The sequence below is a fragment of the Artemia sp. Qi Xiang Cuo genome, chromosome 18 (assembly GCF_049724085.1).
Source record: "Artemia sp. Qi Xiang Cuo chromosome 18, ASM4972408v1, whole genome shotgun sequence".
In the NCBI taxonomy this organism is placed as follows: domain Eukaryota; kingdom Metazoa; phylum Arthropoda; class Branchiopoda; order Anostraca; family Artemiidae; genus Artemia; species Artemia sp. Qi Xiang Cuo.
The window spans coordinates 48,136,174-48,158,693 of NC_142811.1; the positions used below are offsets into that span (position 1 = coordinate 48,136,174).

At 35.0% G+C, this 22,520-nt stretch overlaps 2 long non-coding RNA genes across 2 annotated transcripts; one reads left to right on the top strand and one right to left on the bottom strand.

Moving 5' to 3' along the window:
* Positions 1-3,312: 3,312 nt before the first annotated feature.
* LOC148941586 (uncharacterized) lies at positions 3,313-10,008 on the top strand. The gene is made up of 2 exons (XR_016143291.1): positions 3,313-3,352; positions 9,644-10,008. It is a non-coding gene; the product is annotated as an uncharacterized LOC148941586 (long non-coding RNA).
* A 5,098-nt stretch (positions 10,009-15,106) lies between these two features.
* LOC148941587 (uncharacterized) lies at positions 15,107-18,851 on the bottom strand. The gene is made up of 2 exons (XR_016143285.1): positions 18,768-18,851; positions 15,107-15,491 (listed from the first exon to the last, which is right to left on the bottom strand). It is a non-coding gene; the product is annotated as an uncharacterized LOC148941587 (long non-coding RNA).
* Positions 18,852-22,520: the final 3,669 nt, after the last annotated feature.

Here is a 22,520-nt window from a genome sequence, read left to right on the forward strand (position 1 = left end):
TTTTTTTTTTTTTTTTTTTGTGCAACAATTATTTTTACTGAAATCTTTAAATTCACTATTAAGTTTTGTCGTTTTTATGTTTGAAGGTTCTTGTTTTAATTTCCGCTGTAGAAAACATTTTCTCAAAACCGTTGTTAAGATTTTTGTTAGTCAGCCACTATTTCCGCATTTAGGGTTATTGCAGCACACCTTAAACCTTAAACCATGGAGTATTTGCTGATAGAAAAGTGCGGGGAGCGTTTTTGCAATCCTCGCTCGGAAGTGAAAGGTAATTAAATGAGTTAGAACCGTTTATACGAATAAGACGCCTTCTGTTTTTAGCGGTTCTAAAGGAATTTGATCCATTCAGGGAATGGGAGTTAGAGCAACAAGTGAACCTATTTTTAAGGTCTTTATTCATAAGCTCTAGAGGTTGTTCATTGTAAATTTTTGTAAAACATATAAATTTTGTAATGAGTATAACCTACAAACTGGGAACAAAAGTGGCATATATTAAAAAGACACAACTCAATTGAGAAAAACATAAACACTCGAAGAAGCCGCCCCCCCCCCAAAAAATGTAAGTTTACAATTAAAAAAAAATTGTCTTAGCTACAACACCTCTTTGGTTGCTTCTAGTGAAGGAAAATTCAGAAAAAAATTCCAAAAGTTTTTTTTCTCAATTAAAAAATCAAAAAAAAAAAAAAAATACTAGAATCAAAATTTAATTGACTGAAATAAAGCTAACTCTTAGCTAACCACATTACAAAGGTATAGAAAACAAAAACACCAGAAAGGCACAGATGAAATTAGAAAAAAAGACATTAGGAAATTTGAATAAATGGAAAAAAGACAAATATGAAAAGTTTGGCATTAAAGTTGACTTTTTGAGGCTTCAGAAACAACAACTCTCACCCCCCTCTTAACCAATATAAAATTCAAAACTCAGAAAAAACTCCTCAAAGGTTTTTGATAAATAAAAAAAAACGTCAGAACCGAAATTTGCTTACTAAAACAAAGTCAACTCTTAGCTAACCTATTACATTACAAAGATAAAGAAAGCAAAAACATCAGAAGACAAAATTTGAATAATTGGAAAAAGGATAAATGAGAAAATTTGGCATTAAAATTCACCTTTTAAGGCGTTGAAAACAACACCCCACCCCCCCTCAACCTACATAAAGTTCTCTCAGCACCCCGCCCCCCGAGTTTCAGTCGAGAGACAAAGGAAAAACTATGCTGACTAAAAACTTACCGAGAATAACAGCCGCAACAAAAATTGGAGTTGGCTTCGTTGTGATGGAAAAAAACTGTATGGCCATGTTCTAGAACTGTATCTAATGGTTCTGGAATTTTTGCATTCATGCATCGAGTCTTTTTCTCTAAAGTATTTAATTTTTGCTTCATTTGTTTTGAACAATTACCTGGAAATAAAATTTTAGCGAAATATGGAAAGACTTGAAATTATAGTTCCGACAATAACTCGTTTTATGGCGAACTGTTTCAATTATAAATCTTAATATTTTCTATCTAATTATTTGGGAAAGCCTTCACTCCAATCATCTGAAGCACCTTTCCTAAAAGGTCTGTACACATCATTCTGGTAGGTTTTGGAGGTTTTCTTCCCCCTCCCCTCCACAAAAAACTCAATCAGTTAATTTATACTCAAGTTTCAATCAATAAACAGTCGTAAATAACAATTTTTTATATCGGCTGCATGTTGTTCAGGAATGAATTATGTCCTAGTAACCAGTATATGGGTGCTGACAGCATCCTGTGTAGGGGGGGGGGCGTTAATCCTATTCTGTGACGGAAGAGGGGGGGGAGAGCTGAAGTTATATTGGCAGTTCACAAAACCTCACATTGCCAGGAACTTCTATATTACCTTTTGAAATCTTTATTCATCAATAATCATCAAAAACCATAAATCATCAATTATTTTCGGCATTTATCTTCTTGGATTACTATTCCCTTATTACCTTTTGTGATTCTATAATATAACAGACCCACTGTCCTACTTCCTATTTCCAGAAACCTAAACACCATAAAAATGATTTGACACGAATCACATTATGGTTAGATAACAGCATCTTGTTCTAAGAATTCAATTCAAAAGTTTAAAGTAGGATGATGTTAAGTATCAAAATTGATGTATCTGTATATCGGACCCAAAATCAATAACGCAAATATCGATATCAGAAATGATATTTGAATGTTTATTTCCAGCTTTTCCAATCATATACCAGTGGACATCCAACAGAAAAATTCCAACATATGAGAAGTTCTCGTAAATATCTAACATAAATTTGAAATTCTAGGGGAGCAGCTGCCCCCTGCCTCCTTTCCCTACGCCCATTTGCCAGCGCTTACTTTTATTAAAATTTTTACAACCAAGGTAAGGAGCGGCATTAAAACTTAAAACGAACAGAAATTGTTTCGTATATGAGGGGGTTACCCCCCCCTTTAACACGTCTCTCTTCACGCTAAAGTTTTTTAAGCACTTTTAGAAAAAGCTTCTGATTGTTCTATTTAAACGACCCCTGTGTGTTGGGTTATTCAAGAAATTGGGACAAAAAACATTTAGCACAAAGAGTGAGGTGTTTAAGAGGGGATGACCTCCCTCATAAATGTAATAATTTTTTTTGGTTTAAGTTTTAATGTTTCTCCTTACTATTAGTTGAAAAAAACTTTATTTTTTATTTTTTTATGGTTTTTTAAGTAACACTAGGAAATCTGGCTCTAACTGCACAGAAAAGTTCCCCCTCCCCACGGAAATATCCTCTAGATAATTCAATATCGGTGAAAATTTACCCCTTACAATTACCCTTAACATCTTCATCTCCACACATGGTGTAAAATTGAGTCGGCAAAGAGAAAACAAGACATATAAAAATAATTTCGTATAGGAATTCTTGTAAATTCACCTCGTTTAAAACGTCCCTGAAAAGTTCACCCCTGGGTCATTTTAATTTTTTTGGACAAGCGTCGTGATGAAATTTTTTTCTAAGGATTTCTAGGCTGTCCTCTGAGTAATCGGACAAGCTCCTAACAAAACTGGGTTAGAAAAGCATTTAAAAAAACCCTGTTTATCACACCATACGAATAAGTTTTATAGTACATACTTTATGACGAAATATATATAATTATATATATATATCTCCAGTTCAGACAAACCATCAAAACATTAGAAAAGTGTAATACGTTTCGTAATTCTATCTTCAATAGTCTACTAACCTACTAAAAGAGGTAGCTAAATCTTATCAGTTTTCTTATCATTCAAATACTATATAAAAGCATCCGTCTTTAAACATTTGGTATCAATTCATTAGAAAGTTTCGATCAGTGAACAATATCAGAGATGAATGCTCAAACGGTAAGTTTGAACGTTTATTTTTTTTTCTAATTTGTCAAACACTGGAAGGTAAATTGAAATTATTTATGTAACCTTTCCGAAACTACCAAGCCCCCCGAAAATCCTTTGATGTCTTTTATTCCCAAAATTTCTTATATTCCCTATATAGTTCCGCTGTTTTGGATTTAATTTCATTTTTTTTTTAAAGTTGTGCTAAAATATAAAGTTGATCTAAAATTTTATTTGACACCTTCCGGGTTATTACTGTGCACGTCCAATGTGTACGAACCTTGAACTACGAGAGTTAAAGGTCAAGAAGAAAAAAAAAGGTCAAATTCAGGAGTAAATGTCCATCTTCAGTATATTCATTTTTTCTTTCTATTTTTTTTTTTCAAACGTTTAAGGTGTAAATAAAAGTAGGTTTTGTCGAGATTTTCAAGCCAAAACATTTAGTTTTAAGCCAGCTTAAGCGCTTTATAAAAATGTGCTAGTCCTTATTCTGCACTGGTTTTGGGGCCATAATTTTTCCTGAGGCAATAATAATTCTAACGATTTAACGAATATGAAAATTGCAACTTGGAATGTTAAAAAGTTAAAAAGCTTATATCTTATCGATATTTTGACTGGCGAAGTTAGACGCTTTGAACGGTACTTATTACAACTTTCAGAAACTCGTATGCCAGGGTTAAGAAAGATGAAATTAAATGACATTGAATTTATATACTCAGGTAGAGGGGACGGGGTACATAGACAGGGAGTAGGGCTCATAATGAATAAGGAAGCTGCTAAGACTTATTTAGGTTGGAAAGGCATTAATAATAGGATGTTTTTATGACTAAAAAGTGCAGGATATAGTCATAAAAAGTAAATATAGTCATCAATGGTGCATGCTCTTTTTAAAACAGTTCGCGGTAGCAAACTGTAAGGAGCGATGTGGCTCAATAGTAACCCAAACTGTAAGAAACAGAGTCTTGATTATAATAGATACATCAAAAGAATTGAATTTTGATGCTTATTCAAAATATATAAAATTCATGAAGTTTAAATGTTACCCATCAAAAGTTTCACGCCTGAGAAAATTTGCTTAATTTTTGAAAAAGGGGGGAAACACCTCTAAGAAATCAAGTGATCTTAGTGAAAATCCCACCATGAGATTCAAAATATCAGAGAACTCTACTGTATAGGTTTTGAGCTCCTATATACAAAAATGTGGAATTTTGAACTTTTTGTCAGAAGCAAGATGCAAGAAGCAAGATGCGTGTTTATTTGTTGTTTGTTTTGTTTTTGCTTTTTGTTCATTTTCCCCAGAGTGATCGCATCGAGCCAACATTCCTAGAAGATTGGGAGAGGGCTCGTTTGATCAATAATCAAAAGTTCTAGAACCCTTCTTAAGTGACCAAAAGTATTGAAGAACAGCTAGCCCCCCTCCCACAATCCTTTTTTACCCAAAAATTGTCTGATCAAAACTTTGTGATGGCTGTTTTCTTCAACATGGTTGAAAGATCTAATATTTTTGTTTTTGAGGATGATTTGCCCCCACAGCCCCCGGGGGAAAAGCTGCAAGTTATGAACTTTGCCCATTGCTTACACAGGCTATTGGGAAGTGTAAAGATGTTTTCAGGGAGGGGGAATATCTGGTGGGGTGCTTAAGTGGGAGGATCTTTCTATGGGGAAGTTTTTGTGGTGTAAGGGAATTTTCCATGGGTGGGGGAGCTGGATTTCCCAGCATTAATTTAAAAACTACCAGAGATTAACTAAAAAAACGAGTTTTTTCAACTGACAGTAAGGAGCAACATTAAAACTTAAAACGAACAGAAATTATTATGTATGCGAGGTGTTTGCCCCCTCTTCAGTACCTCACTCTTTACTCTAAAATCTTTTTGAATTTGTAGAAAGCTTATTGTTCTAATTAAACGGTCCTTGTACGATCCTTGTGGGAGTCATTCTTTATAATTAGAACAAACAGTCAAACTTTAGCGTAAAGAGCGAGGTACTGAGGAGGGGGCAACACCTCATATATGTAGTAACTTCTGTTTGTTTTAAGCTTTAATGTTGCTACTTACTTTCAGTTGAAAAAACTTGTTTTTTTTATTTAATTACCTGCAAAATCGACTGAAGGAGACAGTAGTGACCCAGACGAATTTTATTAACAGCTACAGGAACAAATAGACAGGATCCCAGGGAGCTTCAATTTTGTAGATATAACAATCTAGTTGTAACCAATACAACATTTGGTTCTAAAATAGTATAGTTAACATAGTATCAATTAGTTCGTGGTAAGGAACTTTAATTCAGGAGCGACTCTGCTCAATAATAAACAAACTATAAAAAAAAAAAACAGAAATTTGATATTAAGAGATACATCAGAAGAATCAGCTTATTATGCTGATTCCAAATGTATTAGACTCATCAAGTTTTGTGCTACCAATCAAAAGTTACGAGTCTCAAAAAATTGGAAATATTTTTGAAACAGGGGGAAACACCCCCTAAGATTTAAGGAATTTTAATGAAATCACGCCATTAGATTCAGCTTACTAAAAAACTCAACTGCAGAAGTTTCAAGCTCCTATATACAAAAATGTGGAATTTTGCTATTTTACCAGAAGACAGGCAACGTATCCGTGTTATTTTTGTTTTTGCCAGTGGTGATCGTACTCAATTAATGGTCCTAAAAGATCGTGAGAGGATCCATTGGAACAGAAATTAAAAGTTCTAGTGTCCTTTTTAAGTGACCAAAAATATTGGACGGCAACTGGCCCCCCTCACACGCCCATTTTTACCAAAGTTATCATATCAAAATTTTGATATATTCATTTTGTTCAGTATAGTTGAAAGATCAAATAGTTATTTTTTTAGGGGTAAAATGACCCCCACAGTCCGTGGGGAAAGGCCTGTAAATTGCCCATTGTTTACGTTTAATATTTGTTATTAGGAAGTATACAGACATTTTTTTGTGGGGGGGGGGGTGGCACTTGAGGTGTATTTCCATAGGGAGAATCTTTCTTGGGGAGGAAAATTTTTAGAGGATGGAATTTCCAGGCAAAATGTTCCAATGGGAGGATTTGACATAAATCCTATTCAAAATTCTTTTTAAATGTCTTACATTCGCTTTTCTAGATCAATTTTTTATGTGGGGACGTTCGGGGGGAATTAAATGGGGGCTATTTTCCGCATATTTTGATCTCCAGGAAAAAAATTCCACGGAAGGAGGCATTTCTGGAGTGATCGAGAAACAGATTAAAAATTAAACTCTTTTTCAAATGAAAGTATACTGATGAGAATTTTTCAGGCTGAATCGTCCGCAAGAAATTTTACGGGGATGGGGAGACTTTCAGTGAGGATGGAGTTGTCTGGAAGAAATTTTACGGGGGGGGGTGCCCTTTACGTTGCATGAAATTTTCAACAAGGAGTTTCCCGTGAGTGGTATATTTCATGGAGGGTGAGCCAGGTTTGCCGGCATTATTTGAAAAACAATCAGAAATATAATTTAAAAAAACACAATTTTTTTAACAGAAATTAAGGAGAAAAATTAAGACTCAAAACAAACAGAACTTATTTCCCTGTATGAAGGGTTACCCCCTCCTCAATACCTTGCTCTTTACGCTAAAGTTTGACTGTTTGTCTAATTTTTTTTTAGAGCGGCTATTGAAACACAGGGGCCGTTTAATTAGAATAGAAAGCTTTTTTGAAAGTGCTAACAGCTTTGAGGAAGTCTTTGATTAGATTGAGAGGCAGGAGGAGCACACAGTGTTGGCCTCATGCGGTTTGGTGCTGCAGTGACTTGTTGGTATTAGAAGTAGCAGTAGTTTCTATAATCTCTATTTCTCAAATATGTAGATCTCTATTTTCACTTATTTTTCAAAATTGCACCAAATTTCAAAATTTCCTTGAACCTTTCTACTTTTAGTTGCACATAAAGTTTCCAAAAACCCGAAACTTGATTTGAGAAATATAAAGTTTAAGGATATTAACCACAAAAAAGTTAAACATTTACAGACATAATTTGAAAAACTTCACTGTTACTTGAATGATTTTTTTAATTTATTTTTTGTCACAAAAATAGAAATCAACATGACCAACATTACCACATTGTCATGCATTGTGGTGTTCAGAAAAAAACAAACAGATAATGTTGGTGAATGTTACATTTCAATGCACAAAGGTGTTCAGCACTACAAAGAAACCAAACAAAAAAAAAAAGGAAAAAAAAACGTTGGATAATGGTAGATGTTAATAGTAATTTTGTCAGTGAATTCAGAATGAAAGTTAAAAGTAATTGTCATTATTAAACACGATAATTGAACTCTATTTAGTTTCCAAAGGTAATTAAACTTCGAGCTTCCATGTCTATACTGTGTTGCATGAAGGCGTTTACCAGCTAATCATAAAATAAGTTAGTCAAATAGATTTAGATATTGCTAAGCTTTTTTCCTGTGAATTCAGAATGAGTTTCTTAGTTTTATCATGGTGTATAAAAACTAAATAGAATTAATTTTCGAAAGTTAAATTAACTTTAGTTTTCCCAGTCTGGGCTGTCATGCATAAAGGAGTTAAGTAAGGCGTTAAACAAGTTTTTTTTTTTTTTTTTTTTTTTTTTTTTTTACTGAATCAGGAAGAAATTTACGTGTAATCATGGAATGCAGTAACCAAAACTATATTAATTGTCGAAACTCACATTAAATTCAAGCTCCCATGTCGAAACTGCTGTGCATCAAAGAGTTTAGCCCCCCCCCCAAAAAAAAAGGTAACTGCGCAGACATTAACAAGATTTGTTTCGCTAAATTTGGAGTGAATACTTTCTTTTATGTTCAATCGTAAAAGAAAGAAATGAAACAATCATCACATTCTAAATGTATTTGAAACCTGAGCACAATATCCATATTGCGAGGGATGTACTGTTCACGGTACAAATCTTGCTCCGTGGCAAACCTTCCCCCCTTGGTGCATGTAAGCATACAAATGGTACCTTTTTATTCCATCTTGAAAATATTTCCGCAACAAGTAGATCATATTGTCCCTTAGCATCCATATAGAACCTTTAGTCCAAATATATTCTTCCACATGACTAAATCCTAGCATAAGCCCTCTCTCTCGACTTGTACCGATATGTAGGGCTCCTCACCGAAAATTATAAAATGATTATCATAATTTTTATTTTAAGTAGCTTAGTATAGGATTGCTCCAAATGTTAGCTTTTGAACATATGTTACTTCATAACTGGAATGCAGATACATCGGTCTTTATCCATGCGGCTCTTTTTGCCCCCCAGGCTTTACATTTAAGATACAAACGTCAGATATATTTTTATAATACGTATAATAAAAAAAGAGATTTTGAAAAGTTTAAAAATGTTTATAAATGAATTTATGGAATACAAACTCGAAAGCTATATGATTAACCTTATTAAAAAGGCGATATGAGCCTAACAAATTTTTCAGTAAATATTGCTCAGAAAAGTGGTAAATATTTACTAAATGCGGGATTTTATTAAAAAAATTCATTTTGCCTTGATTCTATGTAAACTTCTACCATTTTCCTTTTTTAGCGAAGGGTACATTATCCTGAAACATAAAACGAGAAACATAAACATGAAACATAACATAAATGAGTAGGGTCAAAGTAATCCTCTTATAAAAGTTGACATTTGTTAAGTCTAAAAATAAAAGATTTGGGGGGTTATGACAAAATTTGCCTTATAATAGCTATGGATCGTCATGGACCCTATAATTTTTAGTCTTTTAAAATTTCAATCTATCCTACGACAACATCGAAACTAGCTTGAATAGTTATAAATTGTTATGAAGTGAAATATTTCTACATTTAATTATAAACTGTAATGATCAGCCAAAATTATTTATTTTATCTTAAAAAACTCATTTGAGTCATAGAAAGAATAGAGGGGTGCACACTTTTCACCACATGATGTACATCTCAGAATGCCACGTTTATTACACATTTGTACCACACTTGGTAAAGTTTCCACCACGCTTGGCAAACTTTTGCTAAGCTTGACACACTTCTGCCACACTTGGTACGCACCACCTGATGAATATAATTTCTGAAATATGGTACTCCCTCAGAAAGAAACGTCAATTTGTCATGGCAGTATAAATGAATTCTTAGTTCTTAGTATATTTTAAGATAAAGCACCCAGTTTTGTATTTATTGTCTAATTTTTAAATTTCTTGGTACCAAAAAAATTATTTTTCAATTAATAGCACGGGTTGAGAAAACCTTCTTCTGGTTTTAATTGTGTTCACCCAATTTTTTTGCGCGTGTTGGTTTGTTTAATTTCATATCTTTCCGTTCTAGATTGTATTTACCCTACTAATCGTGATAGCTTTGGTCAGGTCTGCTCCTATCGAGGCTGAAGCTGTGGCTGGAACTGCTGTTTATGACGCAACGTTGTCAAGCTTGGAAACTAGTCAACCGAAATTCGGAAATAACCGTCAGAAGAGACAAATGTTCAGAAGACATCACTGGCACCATTATGGTGGGGATCATGATGATAATGATGACAGAGAGAAAGACAGAGAAAGTATCTTGATGTTGCTGTACTCATAGACATTGTTCAGTTTTAAATTAAGTGCTCCTTAGAATTTGAAAGCGTTATACGGTATTCTTAGTTTAGTCCATTTTTATACTGTTCTCCTGACCACAATATATTTATGCTGCCCTTAAAAAAGACTTATTTAGATTCCCAACGAGTATCTAAATTTCAGATGCCAAGTTAGGCATATATACATACATCTCTCTCTCTCTCTCTCTCTCTCTCTCTCTCTCTCTCTCTCTCTCTCTCTCTCTCTCTCTCTCTCTCTCTCTCTCTCTCTCATATATATATATATATATATATATATATATATATATATATATATATATATATATATATATATATATATATATATATATATATATATATATATATATATATATCATGCAATTATATAAATTAATGATAACAATTATAATAATTATAAAAACAATTCAGTAATAATAAAATCAGAGGGTTTTATTAATAATTATTAAATTCTTTAGAATTAATAATTTGATTTCAAAATTAAAATTAATACATGTGTTTTGAATCAGCATAAAAGATAGGTTTTATTCTTCGTATATGTAATAATTTTTTTCCAGACTTTTCGTTTCTATTAAAAGAGCAAATCTTTACTAGTCCAGTCGTTTTAGTCAAAATAGGATAAGAATTTAAGAATTTGAGAGTCAGTTGTATACTCGTATATATTTTATTGTGACACACTAAACCATGTCACCAACCCTATCTTCCGCAGGATCGCCGTGACCACAAATCTCGAAGGTCAAAAGTAAAACAAAAAATCGATGTTTCGCAAATATCGCGGCTCTTTTGGGTTTTATGCTATTTCTATTTATTAAAAGTATTTTGGGGGACTAAATTCTCCACAATTTTTGTTTAACTAATTTAATATAGAGTATTTTTCAAGATTAAACAGTAATCTCGATCAAAAACATGCCGTATATATTATAAAAAATATTTACAAAATATACTTACTTACTTGTTTAGGTCCCCCTTACTTGTTTATCATCCTCGTTGGACGTTTTGGGGCCACTCTTGCTAGCTCATGCGTATGGGTTCTGCACATTATTCAGGTATGTGATAACTGGGCTAAATTGACGATGCCAAAAATCGAAGTTCTCTATCCATCGCTTTCGTGGCCGGCCTCGTGGACGGAGCCCATTCAGATATCCTTCCAGCGTGATTTTTGGGAGGTGGCTCGGCTCCATTCGCTTGACATGGCCTAACCAACAAAGTTGCAGTTTCTTGATGTTACTCCGTATATGAAGGGGGATTCCCCCTCCTCAACGCCTCGCTCTGTACACTAAAGTTTTTTAGTACTTTTAAATGAACTTGTTATTTTTCTAGTTAAGCGACCCTTGTGTCTCAGGAGTCTTTCTTAAAGAATTGGGACAAAATGCAAACTTTAGCGTAAACAGTGAGGTGTTGAGGAGGGGGCATCCCGCTTTATATACGTAATATCTGTTCGTTTTAATTTTTAATGTTGCTCCTTACTTTCAGTTGAAAAAAACTTGTTTTTTTATTCAATTTCTGATCTTTTTTTAAGTAATGCCAGGAAATCTGGCTGTGCCTCGATGGAGGAATACTCCTCCCCACGGAATTATCCTCAAGACAATTCAACCCCAGTGAAATTTTACCCCTCCAGTAACATATTCGTGCGTCAAGTTGAGACGGAAGTTTGTATAGGAATTATGACGAGTTCCCCTATTGTAGAATTCCCCTGAAAAAGTTCACTCCATAGAACCTTCCCTCCCCATTGAAAATTTCACCGTGGAAAAACCCACAGGTATGAAATTTGTCCCCCTCCCCATCCGGAAATTTATGCATGCTTCTCAATAACAAATACAACGTGTAAACAATGGACGAATTTTATAACTTAAGGACCTTTCCCCTGGAAATAGGGGGGGGGAGGGTTTATGTTATATCCAAAGGAAAAGTTATTGGGCCTTTCAACTATGATGAACAAAATTTCCATCTAAAAATATTGATTGGACAATTTTTGGAAAAAAGGGGCTGGGGAGGGTGCCTAGTTGTCCTCGAATCTTTTTGGTCACTTAAAGGGCACTAGAAATTTTAATTTCTGTTTGAATAAGCCCTGTTCCATTATTCCAGGACCACTGGGTCCCCCTTTCTCGAAAATAAGGCAAATCTTCTCAGGCTCGTACCCTTTGATGGATAACACTAATTTTATTATATTTGAAACTTATATATTTGGATACAGAATAGTAAGCCAATTTTTTGACATATCTATTGGTATTGAAATTTCATTTTTAGAGTTTTGGTTACTATTGAGCCGCATCGCTCCTTACTTACAGTTTGTTACCACGAACTGTTTGACTGAGAATGGTTTCAATCGACTGGAGCCTTTGGTGTACTTTCGTAATTGTCATTCGGTCGGTGTATTTGGCTCTAGCGATGCGACGGAAACATTTTTAGTGTTCATGTTTCGTATCAATACATGACAATCGGAATTACTAAACTAAAATTATTAAATAGGTGAATTTTGAGTTTTTTGGATACATAGTTACTTTTCCAAAGGTTTGCTAGTCTTCGAAAGCTTTAGCTAGCAAGTACACCGTAAGTACAGAGTAGGCCACCAAGGTAAAAGAAATGTACCTACTTAATGGATGTACCCTACATATCTGTAGAGGGTTCCCCTATCCGCCACCGTTTCCCATGGGCGGCCCCTTCTGAGTAGGTTACTATAATTATTGTCAAATATAAAAGTCAAAATCTAATCAAAATATAATTATAAATAATTTCTATTTTTTTATTAATTATTATATTATATTTAATATTTTTAGTATACATTACTTTAATTATATCTCAATTATATTCTCATTTAAACTAATTATATTTTAAGTAGAAAATAATAAAGCATATCTTCCTCAAAATCCGTAAACTTTCAGATTATTTCATAATTTTAAAATTTATACCTGGGAATTATGCAGACTTCTTTTTTATGGCACGAACCTTCCTATTTATCATGGTTGTAGCGGTAGCTGCAACCCTGTAATGAATGAACCACTGCCAATAGCAACAAAATAAAAAGGGTTGTAATATAAACTGGCTAGTGTAAGAAAATATCAATTGTAGCTGATTTAGGAATGATAACTAATATCTCGATTAGTCTTAATTGTAACATGTTATTTCGAAAACTAATTTTTGGGAGTTTCGAAAAATAGTCTAAAACCCCTAAAAAATGGCATACAGTAAAAACAAAAAGTACACTTTTGAAACTACCATGCCCAAAAACCTTCTATAGGCGACTTACACCCCCTGGCTTGAGTAGCAATGAAAATTACTTTACATCTGTAGTAATGTCCTCTTTTTTTTCTCCGCTGCTAGCTTGGCACCGGAACATCATTGAGGGGCGCAATTCTCATACTACTATGATACGTACCTTTATCTTTTCAGTCATAAAATGAACAACCAGCATCTTATTTTTAATACCTACCCAACCCATACCTTCCCTTTTTAACTCGGTTTTAATTTCTTAAGTTCCCTCACTCAGGTAATTTTTGTTGAAACTGAATCTCTCTTCAACCAAACCTAAAAAATGTTCCTCTCGAACTCTTATTATTGAGTCTATCAACGTCATAGCTACCAAGAAGATAGTGATTCCTCCTAAGCTTTTGGTTTCAAGTTCACTTTAGACTCTACCCAGATCATAGACTTCCTAAATGTTCCTCCACTGGCAACCGGAAGGCACCCACCCTCCAGGAAGACCAAAGAACACGCTCCATGGAACATACAAACGTAACAGAAGAGCCCTACAGACGAGTCTCATCTCAAAATGGGAGGACACTTACGCAGCGACCTACTCGAGGGAAAATTGGAGGCTACTCACTGATTCCCTTTGTGCCTCTGGAGGTAATGGAGGAAATAAGGTCTAAGGTGAGGTTAGACCCTGCCACTATACTTTTAACATCAAAGTAGTGATATCTACTACAATCCAGACACTGCTACTAGAATTTTCACTGTCAAGATCAATAACAGCACTCCTATATGTCCTTTATCGATCCTCTCAGTCATCGATTTACAAAAATATAATCAATAGGGGTGCCGTCCTCCCATTATGCGAGCTTGGGGGTCATTATGCGAGTTCCCATTAACTTGGGGGTCATTTTATGAATAACTTCCTTATTGTTAATAATTAGATTGTTGTACCTCTAAAACTGTAGCAGCCTATTAGTATTGCTATTTTTCTTTTTCCTATCCAAATGACCTAATCCAAAGAACATACAGAATATACTACCAATCTCTATTGCTCTAATCCGGGCATTAAAATCCCTAATTTTAATACCATATTTTTGTCTTAATGTAGCAGCTGGGCTTCTGTAAGCGGCAAATCAATTATTGTGATGATACTTTTAAATTTAGAGATGTTGCAAATAAAGTTTTGAGAGAAAAACAGTGTGGCTGTGACGACACGGCTCAGAGCCATGTGACGTGATATCAAACGTGTTTCATGTTTGGAAAAAAAGACGCTACAGTTCTACACTTCTAAAAGGGAGAGGGTGCATCTACAAATTTTCATTCATAGATTGATAATTGAAAATTGGGTGAGTCATCCATTCCCATTAGTCCTCAATTTCATAGATTTTAAGCAACCGTTTGATTCAGTGATTGGGACAGCTTTGGCGAAGGTACAATTCTTATATGATATACCAGATAAACTCATCAAGGTGATTTGTGATTTGCAAGGGAATTTACTCAGAGGTCTTACTTGGGTTGGGAAGTCTTACTTGGGTTGGGAAGGTGCTAAAAATAGACCACTAGATCCCCATTTTACGACTAAAATTTAGAAGTCTCAGTCATAGTAGAATGGGCGTTTCGCCATTCTCCGTGATACTCTAGCGCCAATCTAGGAGTGGAGGAAAAGAAGAAAAAAAGAGGACATATCAGTGCTACCCATGCAAAAAAGTGATTTCTCTTGTTGTTCAATAAGAGGAAACATCAACTTTTTTTTTAGAAAATACACGAGATTATTTTGTAATATGAACAGGTCTTATTGATGATGATCTTGCAGCAGGACCGGGCGTTTTCTGCACAACCTTAGACCTTATATCCGCTTGTGCATCTGGAGGTACCCAAGATATCAAGAAGGAGCCACCAATCTTCCCGGAAGTTTACTGTTGCCAGTATATAAGTATATGTTTTTTCTGCCTTACCATGCATCTGAAATTTAGATGTTACGTGGGAATTTACAAAGTTTTTTTTTTATTGGGATCATAAATATATTTTAGTCAGGAAAACAATATAAAAATGGGCTAAGCGAAGAACACTGAATTTGTAACATTGTCAAGTTCTAATCAAGTTCTGAATTTGTACACTTGATTTAATACTGTGCAACGTCTATGATTCTAGCAACATCAAGATACTTTCTCTTTCTTTTTCCCTTTCATCATTGTCATCATTATCCCCACCATAACGGTGCCAATGATGCCTTCTGAGCATTTGCCTCTCCTGGCGGTTAATTCCAAATGTCGGTTGGCTAGTGTCCAAACTCGACAACGTTGTGTCAGAAAAAGTAGTTTCAGCCACAGCTTCAGCCTCGATAGGAGCAGACCTGACCAAAGCCATCATGATAAAAAAGGCAAATACAATCTGGAATAGAAAGATACTAGATTAAACAAACCCACGCAGAAAATTAAATATAGGCTATGATAAAAATCAGAAGAGGGTTCTCTCGAACTGTGCTATAAACTCAAAAATAATATTCTTGGTACCAGGAAATTTTAAAATTAAGACAATAAATGACAGCTTGGGTGCTTTTATTTTGAAATATTCTAAGTAAAAAATATCTCCACCGCCGCAAAAGCTAGAATTTCTTTCCGAGGATCCCAAGCATGGTGGAGGCATTCCAATCGTGGTGGAGCTTTGTGGCAAATATAGCGTTCTAAAATGCAAACCATATTACAAAAAGTAGGCTCCCCATTGATTTTCTCTATAACAAGTTTTTTTTTTAAACTAAAAAGAAAACTTTGGTTGTTCATCAAAAATTATAATTATTCGTGAAAAATTCCCCTTTCATCACAATTACATGCACCGACAGGGGGAGGGGGTATATTCCGGGGGCAAGAATTGTACCCTGAACATGTTGAGGGGGGTGGCTAAAATCCCTTATGCATACTAGTTTTGACATGGGAACTTAAATTTAATACGAGTTTTGACATTTAATATAGATTTGGTTACTGCATTCCATAAGAAAACAAAAAAGCATTCCAGATTAAGTGAAAAAATACTTATCGCCTATTTTAACTTTTTTTTGCGTAACAGCCCAGCTAGGAAAAATTGAAATTTAGTTTAATTTTGTTTTTCGAAATAAACTAAGAAATTCATTCTGAATTCAGCGCTAAAAAAGCTTAGTAATATCTAAAAATATTTAGCTAATTTTTCTATTTTTATGTATGCTTGCTAAACGCCTTTATGCAACACAATGTTGACATGGAAACCTGAACTTAGTTCAACTTTGGAAATTAAATATAGTTCAAATCTTTGCGTTCCGAGATAACACATATATGAAAATATTTTTTCCAAATTAAGTGACAAACGTAGGCTACTAGTAATGTCTATAAATATTCAACTTTTCTTTGTGAACTGCATTTCCTTATGCATTGCAGTTTAACATTCACCAACATATTGCTGTTTTTTTGTTTCAGTTTTTCTCCAAACCTCAATGCATGACACTGTGGGCAAAAGGTCCTAAATCGTAATAAAATTATTCAGGTCAAAAGTCATCTTGATTTCTGTATTTGTGTCAAAGGTAAATTAAAACAATCATTCAAGTTCAGTGGGATTTTTCAAATTATGTTTATATTGAATAAAAAAAAACAAGTTTTTTCAGCTAAAATTAAGAAGCAACATTAAAACTTAAAACGAAGAGAAAGTATTACGTATATGAGGGAGGATACTCCTCCACTACACCTCTCTCTTTGCGTTAAAGTTTTTTAGTACTTTTAAAAAGAGCTTCTTATTGTTCTAATTAAACGAACACAGTGTTTCAGGAGTCGTTCTCAAAGAACTTGGACATAATTCAAACTTTAGCGTAAAGAATGAGGTGTTGTGGAGGAGTAATCCCCGTCGTATACGTAATAATTTCTGTTCGTTTTAAGTTTTAATGTTGCTTCTTACTTTTAGTTGAAAAAACTTGTTATTTTATTTAATTTCTGATCGTTTTTTAAATAATGTCAGGAAATAAGGCTATTCCTTCATAGAAAATCCCTCCTCCGATCCTGGTGAAAATTTACCCCGGACAATCACCCTTAACACCTTCAAGCGTAAAATTGAGTTGGCAATTGGAAAGCAAGACATAAGAAGAATTTTGTATAGGAATTCTGGCAAAGTCCTCCAGTGTAAAAGTTCCCTTGAAAAATTCCCTCTTGTAACTTCCCTCCCCACAGAAAATTATCCCCGTGGAAAATCCCACCAGCAGACCCCCCCCCCCTCCCCGAAAATGTATGCATACTTCCCAATAACAAATACTGTACGTAAACAACAGATCAGTTTTTTAACTTAAAGACCTTCTCCCAGGGACTGTGGGGGAGGATCATGTTATCCCCAAAGTCATAGTTATCCAGCCTTTCCGCTATTCTGAACAAAATGGCTATATCAAATTATGTTCTGGCAATTTTGATAAAAAGAGGCGTGGAAGGGAGCCTAGTTACACTCCAAATTTTTGATCACTTAAAAAGGGGACTAGAACTTTTAATTTCAGTTTAAATGAGATGAGCCCTCTCACGATATTCTAGGACGGCTGGGTCGTTACAATCACCCCTGGGAAAAAAATACGCATCCGTGATCGTTCTTCTGGCAGAAAATACAAAATTCCACATTTTTTCAGATAGACGTTTGAAACTTCTGCAGTAGGGCTCTCTAATATGCTGAACCCGATGCTGTCATTAAGATTTTATGACTTTTAGTGGGTGTTTCTCCCCCTTTTTTTGAAAAACCAGGCACATTTCCACAGGCTCGAAGCCTTTGATCGGAAAGATTAAACTTGTTGTAACTTATATATTTGAAATCAGCATGAGATTCTAATTCTTTTGATATATCTACATGTATCAAAATTCCATCTTTAGAGTTGCAGTCACTATTGAGCCGGGTCGCTCCTTACTTACAGTTCGTTACCAGAAATTGTTTGAAATGTGTAACTGTTTTTGGTGGTTAAAATTTTTAAACTTTAAATTTATCAAATTGAATTTCGAGTTGCTGGACAAGTTATGTGACCCTACTAGCAGAGGGGATCAGGAAAATTTTAAAATTTGGTATAATCTAGATAAATAAAGAAAATTAGAGATGTATATATTTGAGATGTATATACTTGAGATATAGAAATTATAGGAATAATTGTGAAAGTACACAGATTTTGGGCCTGGGAACTTTGATAAGAGATAAAAAACTACTTTAAGACGCGTGAAAAAAAAATTAAACAACAGCGAAAATTAACAAATACACCAAAGTTTTACTTTTACTCCTAATTCTTTTTTTTCTTGTCGATTTAGTTTTCTTTTTTTTTATTTTCACTTTTTTACTCTCACAGTTCAAGGTTCGTGCATTTTAGACGTTTTGTGCACAACAACAACCAGGAGGATTCAAATGAAATTTCCAATAAAATTAAAAAAAAAACAGTAAAAAAAAACAAAAAACAAACAAAATGGGAAGTATATTAAAAAAAACAGTAAAAAAAAACAACAAACAAAATGTGGAAATACACATGCAAAGAAATTAGAAAAAAAAACTCCCCTGTTTTTTTTGGATATCGTGATTCTGGAAATATTACACAAATTACTTTTATTTGCCTTTCAATGTTTGACAAATAAGAAAAGATAAAAAAAAAAAATGAACATAACTGATCTAAAAACAACCCTGGAAGAAACTTACCGTTTGAGCATTCATCTCTGATATTGTTCACAAATCAAAACTTCCTAATGAATTGATACACAATGTTAGAAAGATGAATGCTTTTATATAGTATTTGGACGATAAGAAAACTGATAAGAACTTGCTACCTCTTTTAGTAGGCTAGTAAAATATTGAAGAAAGAATTACGAAAGGTATTACATTTCTCTAACGGTTTGGGTGACTGGTCTGGGGTGGAGATATTTCTAGATTTCCTCATAATATATATCAGAGGCAACGCTATAGCATTGCCTATAGTAAAGGCCATACGGCTCCCATGTTTTATTATTTATTTATTTTTTCCAGAGGCACTTAACATAGAAGGAGTCTTCGTAGAAACTTCAAAGGGGCTCATTCGATTGGAAATCGAGAGTTCTAGTGCCCTTTTTAAGGGTCAAAAGTGATTGGAAGGCAACTAACACCCCTTCCACGCCCACCATTTCCCCAAAAACATACAATCAAAATTTTGAGATAGCCAATTCGTTCTACGTATTTGATTTTCAGAGAGAAATTATGTTTTTGAGAAGGACACTCCCCCCGCAGCCCTTAGGGCAAGGGTTGTAAGTTATGCAATGGGGACATATAGCTTTTTATAAAAAGCTTTCACGTAGAAATTTAAGAAAGGGCTCATTCGACTGGAAATTCAAAGGGCTAGTGCACTTTTTAATAGTCGATTAGAGGGTAACTAATCCCCCTCTCACGCCCGCCTTTTCCCCAAACACACCCAATCAACATTTTCAGATAGCCATTTTATTCAACGTAGTTAAAATTCTGGAAGTTAGGCCTTTGAGGATGACAACCCCTCCACAACCCTCAGGGCAAGGGTTGTAAATTATGCCCTGGGGGCATATAAGGTTTTTTATACAAAACGCTGTCGTAGAAACTTCAAAAAGGGCTCACTCAATTGGAAATTTAAATGGCTAGTGTTCTTTTTAATATTAAAAAGTGATTGGAAGGCAGCTAACACCCCTTCCACGCCCACCATTTCCCCAAACACATCCAATCAAAATTTTGAGTTTGCCATTTTATTCATCGTAATTGAGTTCTGGAAATCATATCTTTGAGCAGAACACTCCCCCCATAGTCTTCAGGGCAAGGGTTATAAGTTATACCCTGGGGGCAAAAATGTTTCTTATTGAAGGAATGCTCGTAAAAACTTCAGAAAGAGCTCATTTAATTGGAAATTGAAAGCTCTAGTTCACTTTTTAAGCGTCAAAATATATTGAAGGGTAATGAGCCCCCATCCCCCCATGCCCTTTCTTCCCAAATGAATCCTATAAAAAAAATTGAGATAGATATTTTGTTAAAAATAGTCCAAAGATCAAATAACAAAAACTTCGGTGTCGACAAAACCCCCACGGCCCGGGGGCAGGCGTTGTAAGTTATGCCCTGGGGGCATATATGGTTTTTATGGAAGGGATGCGCGGTTTTTATAGAAGGGAAATTTCAAAGAGAGCTAATTTAATTGGAAATTGAAAGGTCTAGTTCACTTTGTAAGAGTCAAAAGAGATTGCAGGGCACCTATCCCCCCCTCCAAGGGGGGGATAGGTGCCCTGCTTTTTTTTTAAACCATCTGATAAGAATTTTGAGATGCCAATTTTCAAAAAATAGTTCTATGACCATATAACAAAAACTAAGGGGTTGACACAGCCCCCCAGGACCCAAGGGCAGGTGTTGTAAGTTATGCCCTGGGGGAATATATGGCTCTTATTAAAGGGATGCTCGTAAAAACTTCAGAGCGGGCTAATTTGATTGGAAATTAAAATTTCTAGTTCAGTTTATGAGAGTAAAAAGTGACTGGAGGGCAACTACCCCCCCCCCCCTCTCCCTCGCCCCTTTTTTCCTGAATGCATCCGATAAAATTTTGAGATAGCCATTAAGTTAAAAATTGCTCAAACGTCAGATAATAAAAACTCAGGTGTCGACAAAACCCCCCAGGACCCGAGGGCAGGTGTTGTAAGTTATGCCCTGGGGCATATATGGTTTTTATGAAAGGGATACTCGTATAAACTTCAGAGAGGACTCATTTGATTAGAAATTAAACGTTCGAGTTCAATTTTTAATATTCAAAAGAGATCCAAGAGCAAATAGCCCCCCCCCCCACGCCTTCTTTTTCCAAACCCATCTGATGAAAATTTTGAGATAGACATTTTGTAAAAAAAAAATACATTAAAGGCCGAATAAGAAAAACTCCGATGTCAATACAACCCACCAGGGCCCAGGGGAGGGCGTTCTCAGTTATGGCCTAAAGGCATGTATGGTCCTTATGAAAGGGTTGCTCGTATATACTTTATAGAGGGCTCATTTGATTGTAAATTGAAAATTCTAGTTCACTTTTTAAGAGTCAAGAAATTTATTGGCAACTATCCCCCCCCAAGCCCTTTTTTTCCAAACCCATCCGCTACAAATGTTGAAATAGCCAGTTTTTTTTTAAATTTTTCAAAAATTAGATAACAAAAACTCCGATATCAACACAACCCCCACGAGGGTAGGCGTTGTAAGTATTGTCCTGGGGGCGTATATGGTTCTTATGAAAGGGATGCTCGTATAAATTTCAGACAAGGCTCACTTGATTGGAAATTGAAAGTTTTAGTTCCCTTTTTAAGAGTCAAAAGATATCCAAGGGGGATTATGAATGAATAAATCTAATATACCTTCAATATTGTTTTGTTATTTTCCCCCCAGAGGTGTTTTATTTGCATGGGGTGGGGTTATAAACTTCGGAGGGGCTCATTAAATTGGAAATAATAATTTCTAGTGTCTTTTTTAAGGTTCAAATGTAATTGGAGGGCACAAAGCCTCCCCGCTCTTCACACCCTCTTTTTCCTAAATGCCAATCAAAATTTTGAGATATCCTAACCATTATGTCAAAAATAGTCAAAAGGTGAAGTAATTAAAATAATTATGCCTCGGAGGTTGACAAAACCTACCACTGCCCCCAGGGCAAGGGCTGTAAGTTATGCAAGCTGTCCATTGTTCGTATATAAGGTTTTTATGAAAGAGGTAATCGTGTAGACTTTGGAAAAGGCTCGTTCGATTTAAATCGGAAGTTCTAGCTCTGTTTTTAAAAGTCAAGAATAATCGGACAGTAAGCACCCCCACCCACCACGCCACGCCGATCGAAATTTGTAGTTAGCTATTTTGTTCAAGATCGTCAACATGTCAAACGGCTATGGTTCCGGGTTTGAATCCCCTCCAGCGCCGGGGGAAAGGGCTGTAAATTATATTAGCAGGCCATCGTTAACATATAAACTATAAAGCTTCCATGGAAAGTGTGGTCGTTTACAATTTGGTGAAAGTTCATTCAACCGGAAACTGAAATTTGTTATGCCCCTTTTCAGAATCGAAAGTGATCAAAAAGTAACAAGCCCCCCCCCCCTTGTGCCCCCCCCAATGCATCTTATCAAAATTTTGAAATACCCATTTTGTTCAAAATAGTCCAAAATTCAAATTACTATAACTTACGGGTTGAGAAATCCTCCATAGCCCCCGGGGCAATGATTGCACCTTATGTAAGTTGCCTATTATTAGAATATAAGGTTTTTGTGGAAGGGTTGGTCTTATTAACTTTGGAGGGGGCTAATTTGATCGGAAATTTGACACTGTGACACTTTGTTTACTTCAATACTTTGATTTAGTGATTGACGTGGCAACTTCGATTTACGGTGCAAGGGTTGTAAGTTATGCAAGTTGCTTATTGTTACTTTGATACATTGGCTATTTTGATGCTTTCTT